The sequence below is a fragment of the Giraffa tippelskirchi genome, chromosome 8 (genome assembly GCF_054371585.1).
Source record: "Giraffa tippelskirchi isolate mGirTip1 chromosome 8, T2T-mGirTip1v1.2.pri, whole genome shotgun sequence".
NCBI classification, from domain to species: domain Eukaryota; kingdom Metazoa; phylum Chordata; class Mammalia; order Artiodactyla; family Giraffidae; genus Giraffa; species Giraffa tippelskirchi.
In genome coordinates this window covers 148042239-148055899 of record NC_137282.1, presented here as the reverse complement: position 1 = coordinate 148055899, position 13661 = coordinate 148042239, and positions in this window count along the sequence as shown.

Sequence of the window (13661 nt, the reverse complement as noted above, 5' to 3'; positions counted from 1 at the left end):
GAAGGTCTGGCAAGAAAAGAAATCTTTAAAAGATTTAAGTCAAAGAATGTTTAAAACTTACAACAAAGTCTAATATGTAGGAGGGATAAGCAAAGCAAGAGAGAAAGAAGTTCTCTAGCTATAAAATAACTAGGGAATCATCCCTGCCATATATGATTGTGTGAATAAAAATATAAATGTAACAAGGTGGACTACATTAAGCATCTCTTAGCCTAGTACATAGCAGATACTCAAAAAAATGAAAATGGCTATATTTAGAGTGAAATAACAATTCACACTTCTTACAAGTGACATGAGGTTGAATATTTTTCTGGGTCAAATCCCTTATCTTTGCACTCTACCATTGGATGCAAAGACTGCAGTTCACCAATGGAAATGGCGGGATGGCCAAGGGACCACAGCAACAGGCCCCCTTGCTTTCTGTCTTCCTGTTGGTATCAACAAATGGGAAGCCCTGGCAGGAGATGGATAGAAGGAAACAGAACGAGATCAGTGAACTTATTCCCCTGGCTCCCTCCTCTTAAATTTTCCCAGATACAATCACAGATTCTTCAAGGTGTCCTCCTCTGCAAAACTCTGTTTAAGTTCCACAGATGCCCCCTTCTCCAATTCTTTGGATCTAGGCTGATAACAACACATTTAACAGCACCCAACTCCCATAACTTTATAACACTCCTGAAATATTGTTATTTCAGTATACTGTTTGTTCGATTTCTAAATGCTACAATTCAATTTTATACATGAAAACACTGAACCTGAGGAAACACGGCTGTCAAGTTCAAGGTAACACAACCACTAGTCAGGCAGTGAATGACGGTGGGAAGAAACCAGAACATTCCATTGGCAGGAACAGAAGCTTCTCTGAAGCAAATTAAACAGACAAAAAGATGGAGATAGTCTTTGGACCACAGAGCAGGGAGGTTCAGTGGGACTGAGCTGGAGAATGGGAGGAGGCAGAGTCCAACCTTTATTATCAGGGATGTGTCTCTTTTCTCCATCCCTCTCCTTAGCTCCAGGTTGACAGGCAGGCTGTCCTCAGAGAACGGAAAAAGCAACTACTAGAAGCTGTATCTTTATTCATCCCAAAAGATCTAGCAAAGTCCCAGAGGCAAGTATAGTTAAGTTAGCACAACTCACAAGCCCACCATGAACAAATTAGGTGTATGCTGAGAGTTCAAATCAAGACAGTTGGCCATCCCTGAGGTGAAGAAATAGGGTCAGCCTTACAATGAAAACAGAGACTCAGGCGGGGAATAGATGATTTCTTAGAAAAAGAAACAGATAGAAAGCAGAAGAAAGAAAAATTACCTAGAAACAGGATAGAAGAAGTGTAGAACCAACCGACAACTGGTATACCAAAGCAAGAACGGAATCAGTTATCTGAACGTAATTCAATTTATGTACCACTCCTAACCTAAGCCTTACTCCATGGAACCAAAAGAAAATAATCAAACTGTACATAGCCATGATTAACATTAGTCCTGTAGTTACAAGTCACAGAGAATTATCCATACATTATCTCATTTAATTCAGTTATTCCAGATTCAGAATTTCATATACTTGGCCTGTGGTGTTTTTCAAGGTCAGACAAATGTTTGTGAACTTTGAGAATCCAAAGATTATTTATAGATACTTCAATGGTGTTCACGTGTGGTTAAGAAACTACAGTGTAAACATTTCAGAAAAACTCATGGTTGTCAGTTTTATTGTGCTAAGAGTCACAATAAAATTCAGCCAGAGACCCATTAGGATATATTTCTGGTCAAAGGCCAAAGTTGTTAGAATGATCATGCCTTTCTTTTTGCAACCTGCATTTTACCCAGGCCCCAGGGGTAACTCTAATACTAAAAATATAGCTTCCCCAATCCCTGTGAAAACCACTTATCAAGGCTTTTGCCATAATATTGAAGAAAAGCATGGATATGTGTGCCTATTTACCCAGAAATGCATGGTTAGTATAAAAATCTCAACAAATGATCAAGAGGCCAAGGCTGGCAGACTCTCATGATGGTTTTGAGGCAAACTGTGGGTTTGCTCTGGTGAAATTAAGAGGTCAGAAAATACATGAAGATGACCCCATGATGAAGTATTTAGTAAGCTTGGAAAGAAAACAAACTTGGTGTGGATTCCACTCAATTTAGAGTGAAAACTAGAGCTTGATTTAGAAGGTTAAGAGGAAAGACAAAACCCAGTAATATGAAAGACTAAATTTGTTCTGCCCTTTCTTGATAAAGGTAAAAAATATTTAATACAAATAATTTTGCATATTATATATACATATATATAAGCATATTTAAGTTTATATATATAAATTATATATGTAAAACACTATATAAAATTGCATACATACAGTTTCCGACATTTTCTAAATTTCTCAGTTATGACAACAGATGGATTGAAGATTCGCAAAATCTGCAACTGAGACTCACATCATGTGATATTTTCAAATGTACTTTTCTAAATGGTGATGGCAACCATAGATCAACCCCAGTTAGTAGACATGAGGTCAGTAATCCCCAGGTAGAGTTTATCTGGTGCTGCTAGTTAGAGAAACTGAAGTTTATATGTCTGTCAAAGCTCAAAACTCTTTTCAGTGCATTTCCCATCAGAGGCAGGTGGAAATGCCCACTTTATGATGGAACCATCTGAGAAAACTGGTGACAGATGTGATATGAGGACTAGAAAGGAGAAGTGCATAAGCAAAAGGTGACTCTAAAATCTTGAGCCTCTAGCTGTGTATTCACTCAACTATGCTTACAGAGCCCTTTTCTTTTCTACTGACTACAAAACAGTAGGAAAGAAAACAGCCCAAGTCAGCCTGCTTTCTTACACCAATCGTTTTAGGGGATGCAATTTCATTCTGCAAATTGTTGGGAGGTTCCCCTTCATCTAGAAACTGTGTCTAAGGGGATTAACTAAAAGTAAATTCAAAAGAACCTGATTCTAATCTCCAAAGCACTTTTGGAGTTTAAGTAGAAATGAAATGCAGGTCTGGTAACCAAGATTCAGTCACAGATGAGTCAGATCCAGAACCAGTTTAGACAAATATATGTTTATCATATCTGCTCAATCTGGAGTCTCCTTATTTTTCAAACAAATGACTCTGCAGTATCATTTAAGATCCAGAATTCATTTTCATCTCAGTCTGCATATGAACTTTGACATGCTAACACTGTGTTGGAAAGATGATGCAAACAAGTAGATTTATCAGAGTTTGGGAAGCAAAAAAAGAGCTACTGTTGTGGAAGGAAAAATATTGCCTTGCCTAACCACTGACATGATGTCTAATGGGTTAAGGCAAAATTAAGGAACAGTTCAGACCTCAAGATTCAATCTCTGAGTCCCATGTTTTGAGCTTTACATTCTGAACATAGACTTCCACAATATTATAGTTCACCATCATCATTTCAGGAAAGAATATGGGGAAAGAAAAATTGTCAGGAGAGTTAATTTTCATCACAATATGGTTAATATTTAGTTTCTAGCAAATCAGATAATGTATGCATGATACATATGTCAAGTAAGTACTGATAAAATATGCTAAAATATTTGCATGCATACATGCACAGATAAGGCTTTTTCTAATATTATCATAAAGCCTGTTGAACATGAAAGAAAAAAATAAACAGCCCTATCCCTAAAATGTCGTGTAATCTAAAGATACAATTATTCTGTACCTAGGAGAATGCCAGACACCCATAAAATGGGTACTCTACAAATACTATAACAACAACAGAAAAAAATGCTATGAATACAACTAATTTTCTGAGACTAAAGGTATCTAAAGGGAGAATCCATATTATCTCTGTTTCTCATTTTATATTCTTCCCTAAAATGCCCTTAAAATGCAACAGGTACATTCTCCTAAATCCTACTGATATTGACAAGTTGTCCAATAAGTTTAAAGGACTAACTTCTTAGGTATCAATGCAGAAATGCAACTGAACTATTCAAGAATGAGGGAGTGGTAGCAATAGTGTTGTGATCAGTCCAAACTTTGAACTCTCAAAGCAACAAGCCTGCAAACTATGAAGCACCAGATAGTTTTATAAACCCGAAGGTCCATAAATCTTTCCATAAAGTTTCCAAAAAAAAATAATAATAATAATAAGGGTTGTTTTGTTTGTGGGCTTGGAAAAAATTTCTGTCGTTAGGTATCTGAGCCCCACAAACCCTAATAGCTTTTTAAGTTTTCTTGCTCTGCCTGCAGGACACAAGCAGAACAGAGGCCAAGAGACAAGCTCAGAAGCATCATCTGGCAGCTCTCTTCCTGGGGAGAGAAAGCTGAGCTTCTATTTCTCAACCTTGACTGTCTCACTGGAGTCATCACAACTTCATGAAGTTCTAAGATTTTAAACATTCATGGACTGTGTTTACAGATTCCTCCTTCAATTGGAAAATTAATATATATTTCTGATTTTCAATTACAACTCCAAATTTTCACTTTTTAAATCATATTCAGAAGTGGCCAGAAAGAGGGAATGATGGGGGAAAGACTTCCCTGATTTTGTTATTTAGTCATTGATTTGTGCCTGATTCTTTTGCAACCCCATGGACCATAACCAACCAGGCTCTTCTGTCCATGGGATTTCCCTGGCATGAATACTGCAGTGGGTTTCCATTTCCTTGTCCAGGGCATCTTCACCACTTCAAGACTCGAACCTGGGTCTCCTACATTGGCAGGTGGATTCTTGACTGCTGAACCAGCAGTGTCACTTTAATTTGTAATGGAGTCAACTTTATCCCTACAAGTTTTAATGTGTGTGTTTGAGCTACCCATTTTCCACATCCTACCTGGTAGAATATGCAGGAAGAGTACAGAAAATTGGAGGGAAATAGGGGAAGACCAAAGAGTAATTGGTAGTCACAATGCAAATTGGCTCATTTCACTTGTAAAATTCTGTGTACACACCTGTGTGTGGAGCATCTGTGTGCCAAGTTTATCAGGATGGGATTCAATCAGGCAAGTGTCTGCAAAAAATATGAGGCTTTGATTTTGCTACAAAAATTAGTGAATCAGAAAAGGGCAACTGTTCTTGGCAGACCCGTCTATCTTACATAGTTTGGCCACTGAAATACGTAAGCATCCCATTATTTCGTGTTCTTACATTCATTTCCTGCTCTATTCAACCCTTCATTACACATCACCTTAACTTCCTTCTTTCCTTTCCAGATTTCTTTCTTCCCTAAGTGCATGAAACCCTTGTCTCCTTGTTTATCACAATGAGACTAAGACCAGCATGGATATAAAAATTGCTTTGTAAATTATGAAGCTTTGAAACAATTTCAATCACGATTATTTATTCATGTGCCAAAATATACAAAAGATAGAGCTCAAAGGAAGCCATGAGAAATGCTAAATGCTTGAGATTGCTTACCTTTAAAAATTATGTTCAAAAAAAAATTATGTTCAAAATCATTTAATAATCACATCAACGTGTATTAGGAATTATTAGACTAGAGAGGTTTCAAATTCCGTGAAAATGGAAAACAAAACATGGAATGACTTCAAGCTTCAAGGTATATATAATAAGAAATTTCATCAGTCTGCGTTGTTGAATCCTGGGGTGGATAAATCATTAAAGGAGACTGTGGACTGACTTCCCAGGAATTGTATAAGGAGCAGAATGGTCACCATCTGATGTGGTTCACACTCTGTAACCAAGCAAAAGGACTGAGAAAAATCAAGTCACCCCAATCCTATTTTCTAGTTCCAAAATTTGATCAAAGCATTAATTTTTGAAAACTCTTAGGCAAAGTCCCTATAACTTTAATACAACACTCACATTTAAAAATGTAAAATTTCCTACAGAATGGGAAAGTAGTCAAAAATTCCAGCTATTATAGCAACAAATAATAAAACTATGTTTCCAACTGCAACACATGGACATTTTAACAGCAGCCATTTCAGATGCGACTCCTGTTTATAAGACACCCACAGAGGTTCATAAATCAGTGGCGGTGATAGCAAAACAAGAGCAAGATTCTGTTTTTGTGTGTAGCTCCACAAAGGCTTTATGATCTGAAGTTTCCAGAAAAAAAATATTTATTTCAGCCACATGAAGAATGTCAAACCTTTCAGTGACTGAAAGGTCATCATAAACCCTGTCACAGACCTTCCACAAAAGTTAATATGTTACATATGGTAATGTACTATGTTTCAATGCTATTCCCTCAATTCAACTTGCCCTCTCCTTCCCCCATTGTATCTACAAACCTGTTCGCTGTCTGTGTCTCTCTTCCTGCTCTGAAAATAGGTTAACCAGTGCCATTTTTCTAGATTCCATATATATTTTTTAATATACAATATTTGGTTTTCTCTTTCTGACTTACTTCATGCTACATAACAGGCTGTAGGTCCATCCACCTCAGCTCAAGTGAGCCAAATTCGCTTCATTTTGCTGCTGCTGCTGCTGCTAAGTCACATCAGTCGTGTCCGACTCTGTGAGACCCCATAGACGACAGCCCACCAGGCTCCACCGTCCCTGAGATTCTCCAGGCAAGAATACTGGAGTGGGTTGCCATTTCCTCCTCCAGTGCGTGAAAGTGAAGTCGCTCAGTCGTGTCCGACTCTTCGTGACCCCATGGGCTGCAGCCTACCAGGCTCCTCCGTCCATGGGGTTTCCCAGGCAAGAGTACTGGAGTGGGGTGCCATTGCCTTCTCCATCGCTTCATTTTAAGGTTAATTAAAATTCTTTTGTAGAGATGTACTACAGCATCTTTATCCATTCCTCTCTCAATGCAAATCTAGATTGCTTCCATGTCCTGGCTATTGTAAACACTGTTGCACTGAATTTTGTGGTTCGCCTGTCTTTTTGAATTATGGTTTTCTCTGGGTATTTGCCCAACAGTAGAATTTCTAGGTCATATGGTAGTTTTGTTAGGACTTCCCTGATGGCTCAGCAGGTAAAGATACTGCCTCCAATGCAAGAGACACAGGAGATGGTTCAATCCTTGGGCCGGGAAGCCTCTATGGAGGAGGAGATGGCACCCCACTCCAGTATACTTGCCATTTCCACTTACCCCTCTGCCATAGTGCTGACCCTCATTTACATATGTATTAGAAAAATTTTCCCTTTCTATTAACTTAAGTAACATATATCATCTGACATGTTCACCTTTTATTTTTTAAGAGAACACAGGTATGTTCCACTCTGTTAGACAGCATCAATTATACAATGCAATTTTATCACTTATAGTCATCATGCTATAGATTAGATCCTCAGTTCAGTTCAGTTCAGTCGCTCAGTCCTGTCTGACTCATTGCAACCCCATGAACCGCAGCACGCCAGGCCTCCATGTCCATCACCAACTCCCGGAGTCCTCCCAAACTCGTGTCCATAGAGTCGGTGATGCCATCCAGCATCTCATCCTCTGTCGTCCCCTTCTTTCCCAGCATCAGGGTCTTTTCCAATGAGTCAGCTCTTTGCATCAGGTGGCCAAAATATTGGAGTTTCAGCTTCAACACCAGTCTTTCCAGTGAAGACCCAGGACTGATCTCCTTTAGGATGGACTGGTTGGATTTCCTTTCAGTCCAAGGGACTCTCAAGAGTCTTCTCCAACACCACAGTTCAAAAGCATCAATTCTTCGGTGCTCAGCTTTCTTCACCGTCCAACTCTCACATCCACAGGTGACTACTGGAAAAACCATGACCTTGACTATATGGACCTTTGTTGCCAAAGTAATGTCTCTGCTTTTTAATATGCTGTCTAGGTTGGTTATAACTTTCCTTCCAAGGAGTAAGCGTCTTTTAATTTCATGGCTGCAATCACCATCTGCAGTGCTTTTGGAGCCCAGAAAGAAAGGAAGCCACTGTTTCCACCATTTCCCCATCCATTTCCCATGAAGTGATGGGACCAGATGCCATGATCTTAGTTTTCTGAATGCTGAGCTTTAAGCCAACTTTTTCACTCTCCTCTTTCACTTTCATCCAGAGGCTCTTTAGTTCTTCTTCACTTTCTGCCATAAGGGTGGTGTCATCTGCATATCTGAGGTTATTGGTATTTCTCCCAGCAATCTTGATTCCAGCTTGTGCTTCTTCCAGCCCAGTGTTTCTCATGATGTATTCTGCATGTAAGTTAAATAAGCAGGGTGACAATATACAGCCTTGATGTAGTCCTTTTCCTATTGGAACCAGTCCGTTGTTTCATGTCCAGTTCTAACTGTTGCTTCCTGACTTGCATACAGATTTCTCAAGAGGCAGGTCAGATGGTCTAGCATGCCCATCTCTTTCAGAATTTCCCACAGTTTATTGTGATCCACAAAGTCACAGGCTCTGGCATAGTCAATAAAGCAGAAATAGATGTTTTTCTGGAAGTCTCTTGCTTTTTCGATGATCCAGCAGATGTTGGCAATTTGATCTCTGCCTCCTTTGCCTTTTCTAAAACCAGCTTGAACATCTGGAAGTTCACGGTTCATGTATTGCTGAAGTCTGACTTGGAGAATTTTGAGCATCACACGCTAGTATAGTGTGTGAATTTTGAGCATCACACGCTAGTATAGTGTGTGAAATGAGTGCAATTGTGTGGTAGTTTGAGCATTCTTTGGCATTGCCTTTCTTTGGGATTGGAATGAAAACTGACCTGTTCCAGTCCTGTGGCCACTGCTGAGTTTTCCATACTTGCTGGCATACTGAGTGCATCACTTTCACAGTGTCATCTTTCAGGATTTGAAATAGCTCTATTGGAATTCCATCACTTACACTAGCATTGTTCATAGTGATGCTTCCTAAGGCCCACTTGACTTCACATTCCAGGATGTCTGGCTCTAGGTGAGTGATTACACCACCATGATTATCTGGGTTGTGAAGGTCTTTTCTGTACAGTTCTTCTCTGTATTCTTGCCACCTCTTCTTAATATCTTCTGCTTCTGTTAGGTCCCTACCATTTCTGTCCTTTATTGAGCCAATCTTTCCATGAAATGTTCCCTTGGTATCTCTAATTTTCTTGAAGAGATCTCCAGTCTTCCCATTCTATTGTTTTCCTCTATTTCTTTGCATTGATCACTAAGGAAGGCTTTCTTATCTCTCCTTGCTCTTCTTTGGAATTCTGCGTTCAGATGGGAATATCTTTCCTTTTCTCCTTTGCTTTTCCCTTCCTGTCTTTTCACAGCTATTTGTAAGGGCTCCTCAGATAATCATTTTGCTTTTTTGCATTACTGTTTCTTGGGGATAGTCTTGATTCCTATCTCCTGTACAATGTCATGAACCTCCATCCATAGTTCGTGAGGCATTCTGTCTATCAGATCTAGTCCTTTAAATCTATTTCTCACTTCCACTGTATAGTCATAAGCGATTTGATTTAGGTCATACCTGAATGGTCTAGTGGTTTTCTCCACTTTCTTCAATTTCAGTCTGAGTTTGGCAATAAGGAGTTCATGATCTGAGCCACAGTCAGCTCCCAGTCTTGTTTTTGCTGACTGTATAGAGCTTCTCCATGTTTGGCTGTGAAGAATATAATCAATCTGATTTCAGTGTTGACCATCTGGTGATGTCCATGTGTAGAGTCTTCTCTTGTGTTGTTGGAATAGGGTGTTTGCTATGACCAGTGAGTTCTCTTGGCAGAACTCTATTAGCCTTTGCTCTGCTTCATTCTGTAATCCAAGGCCAAATCTGCCTGTTACACTAGGTGTGTATTGACTTCCTACGTTTGCCTTCCAGTCCCGTATAATGAAAAGGACATCTCTTTTGGCTGTTAGTTCTAGAAGGTTTTTTAGCTCTTCATAGAACTGTTCAACTTCAGCTTCTTCAGCATTACTGGTCAGGGCATAGACTTGAATTACCGTGATACTGAATGGTTTGCCTTGGAAACCAACAGAGATCATTTTGTCATTTTTGAGATTGCATCCAAGTACTTCATTTCAGACTCTTTTGTTGACTATGATGGCTACTCCATTTCTTCTAAGAAATTCCTAGCCACAGAGGTTGATAGAATGGTCATCTGAGTTAAATTCATCCATTCCAGTCCATTTTAGTTCACTGATTCCTAGAATGTCTATGTTCATGCTTGTCACCTTCTGTTTGACTACTTCCAATTTGCCTTGATTCATGGACCTAACATTCCAGGTTCCTATGAAATATTGCTCTTTACAGCATCGAATCTTGCTTCTATCACCAGTTCCATTCACAACTGAGTGTTGTTTTTGCTTTAGCTCCATCCTTTCATTTTTTCTGGAGTTATTTCTCCACTGATCTCCAGTAACATATTGGACACCTAGTGACCTGGCGAGTTCATCTTTCAGTGTCCTATCTTTTTCCTTTTCATGCTTTTCATGGGGTTCTCAAGGCAAGAATACTGAAGTGGTTTGCCATTCCCTTCTCAAGTGGACCACATTCTGTCAGACATCTCCACTATGACCCGTCCATCTTGGGTGGCCCCATATGTCATGGCTTAGTTTCATTGAGTTAGACAAGGCTGTGTTCCATGTGATAAGATTGGCTAGTTGTTCGTGACTGTAGTTTCAACCTGTCTGCCCCTGATCCCCTTTCTCAGTGCCTATCGTCTTACCTGTATTTCTCTTACCTTGAACACAGAGACTCTCTTCAAGACTGTTCTAGCAAAGTGCATTCGCCGCTTCTTACCTCGGAGGCGGGGTAATTAGATCCTCAGATCTTATAATTTTCGTATGTTAAAATGTATAACCTTTTACAAACAGCTCCCTATTTACCCCACCCTCCAGGCCTTGGCAATCACTTTCTTACTCTGTTTCTGAGTTCCACTTTTTTTTTTTTTTTAGATTCCTTACAATTGAGATCATACAGTATCTTTCTTTCTCTAACTTATTTCGCTTAGCATAAGGCCCTCCAGTTTCTTCCACACTGCCACAAAGGGAAGAATTTCTTTCTTTCTTAATGGCTAAATAAAATTCACACACACACACACACACACACACACATATATATCATATCGCATTGTTTTAATGTCTTCACCTGCTGACAGATAGTTAGATTATTCCTATAATAGGTTTCTTCTAGGCTACTGTGAATATTGATGCAATGAACATGGGAGTACAGATTTCTCTTTGAGATAATTATTTCACTTTCTTTGAAATGAATATATATCCTGAAGTGAGATTAATGGCCACATAACAGTTCTTTGTGAAATTTCGTGAGAAACTTTAAGAAGATATTCCATGGGAGTTTTACCAATATACATTCCTACCAATAATCCATAAGACCTCCATTTTCTGCACATCCTCAACCACACTTATTTCTTACTTTTTGGTAAACCCATTTAAACAGGAATAAGGTGGTATATGTTGTACTTTTGATTTGCACTTCCTTGAACGTGATGTTGATCATTTTGTCATATACTTCTCTGGCATCCTGTATGTCTTATTTTGAGGGAAAATTGTCTATTCTATAAAAAAGAGCATGCATTTTGTATACTGTATTTGAATATATAAAACTCAGTTACCTATCCATACACCAAAACAAATTACAGAAATATAAATAATCCCATTTACAATTGCATTGAAAAATAAAATACTTAGAAATAAATTTAAGCAAGGTGTGGAAAGATCTGTGCATGAAAACATTTAACACACTCATGAAAGGAATGTTTAAAGACATAAAAGGAAACATATTTCATATTTATTGACTGGAAGAATTAATATTGTTAATACATCCATACTACCCAAAGCTATGTAATTATTCACTGCAGTCTCTTTCAAAATTACAAGGCATTTTTCACAAAACAGAAAAAAATTCTACAACTTTTATAAAACTGTTGTTGTTGTTCAGTTGCCAGTTCATATCTGACACTTTGTGGCTCCATGGACTGTAGCACGCCAGACTTCCCTGTCCCTTACCATCTCCTAGAATTTGCCCGAGTTCATGCCCATTGAAATGGTGATGGCATCCAACCGTCTCCATCCTCTGTCACCCTCTTCTTCTTCGGCCTTCAATCTTTTGCAGCATCAGGGTCTTTTCCAATGAGTCAGCTATTCACATTAGGTGGCAAAAGTATTGGAGCTTCAGCTTTAGCATCAGTCCTTCTGAAGAGGATTCGGGGTTGATTTCATTTAAGGTTGACTGGTTTGATGTCCTTGCTGTCCAACGGACTCTCAAGAGTTTTCTACAGCAGCACAGTTCGTAAACATCAGTTCTTCAGCACTCTGCCTTCTTTATTGTCTGCCCATCTCTTACATGCATACATGACTACTGGAAAGAGCATAGCCTTGACTATGCAGACCTCTGTCGGCAACGTGATATTTTGCTTCTAACACACTGTATAGGTTTTTCATAGCTTTCCTCCCAGGAAGCAATCATCTTCTAATTTCATGGCTGCAGTTATCATCCACAGTGATTTTAGAACTCAAGAAGAGGAAATCTGTCAGTGCTTCCACCTTTTCCCCTTCTATTTGCCATGCAAGTGATGGGACCAGATACCATGATCTTAGCTTTTTTAATATTGAGTTTTAAGTCAGCTGTTTCACTCTCCTCTTTCACCTTCATCAAGAGGCTCTTTAGTTCCTCTTCACTTTCTGCCATTAGAGTGGTAATATTCACATATTTGTGGTTGTGGATATTTCTCCCAGCAATCTTGATTCCAGCTTTTAGGACTCATCCAGTCCAGCATTTCGCATGGCGTGCTCTGCATATAAGTTAAATCAGCAGGGTGACAATATACAGCCTTGATGGACTCCTTCACTAAGTTTGAACAAGTTTAAGGTTCCTTGTGTGCTTCTAACTGTTGCTTTTTGAGCTGCATACAAATTTCTCAGAAGACGGGTAAGGTTGGCCTGTTATTCTCATCTCCTTAAGAATTTTCCACTTTATTGTGATCCACAGATTGTTGAGGTCAATGAAGGAGATGTTTTTCCGGAATTCCCTTGCTTTCTCTATGTTCCAGCAAACGCTGGCAATTTGATCTCTGGTTCCTCTGCCTTTTCTTAACCCAGCTTGAATATCTGGAAATTCTGGTTTCACATAATGCTGGAGCATAGCCTGGAGGAATTGAGCATAACCTTACTAGCATGGGAGATGAGTGCAACTATTCAGTGGCTTGACCAATCTTTGTACTGTTCTTCTTGGGAATTGGGATAAGGATTTACCTCTTCCAGTCCTCTGGCCACTACTGACTTCTCCAGATATTCTCATATATTATGTGGAGAACTTTAATAGCATCAACTTTTAGGATTTTAAATAGCTTTGCTGGAAGTCTATCACCTCCACTAGCTTTACGGGCAGCAGTGTTCTTAAGACGCACTTGACTTCACATTCCAGAATGTCTGGATCTGAGTGAGAAACTACACCATTGTGATTATCTGGGTCATTAAGAAATTTTTTGTATAGTTCTTCTGTGTATCTCTTCCATCTCTTCTTGGTCTATTCTGCTGTATTAAATCACAAAACACCAAAGAGTCAAAGTGGTCCTAAGAAAGAAGAACAAAGTTTGAGAATAGGGTTGCTGATTTCAAATTGTATTAAAAGCCATAGTAATCAAAACAGAATGATTTGCTTCTGCCATGAAAAGAGACACATAGATCAACAGAGCAGACCAGAGAAGCTAGAAAGAAATGCACACCCATATATTGTCAGTCAGCTTATGAAAAATGAGCCAAGAATATCCAGTGGGGAAAGGAGAAGCGTTTCAAAAATGGTACTGGGAAAACTGGGTAGTCCTATGAAAAAAATGAAACTGGACCCCTGTCATTTACC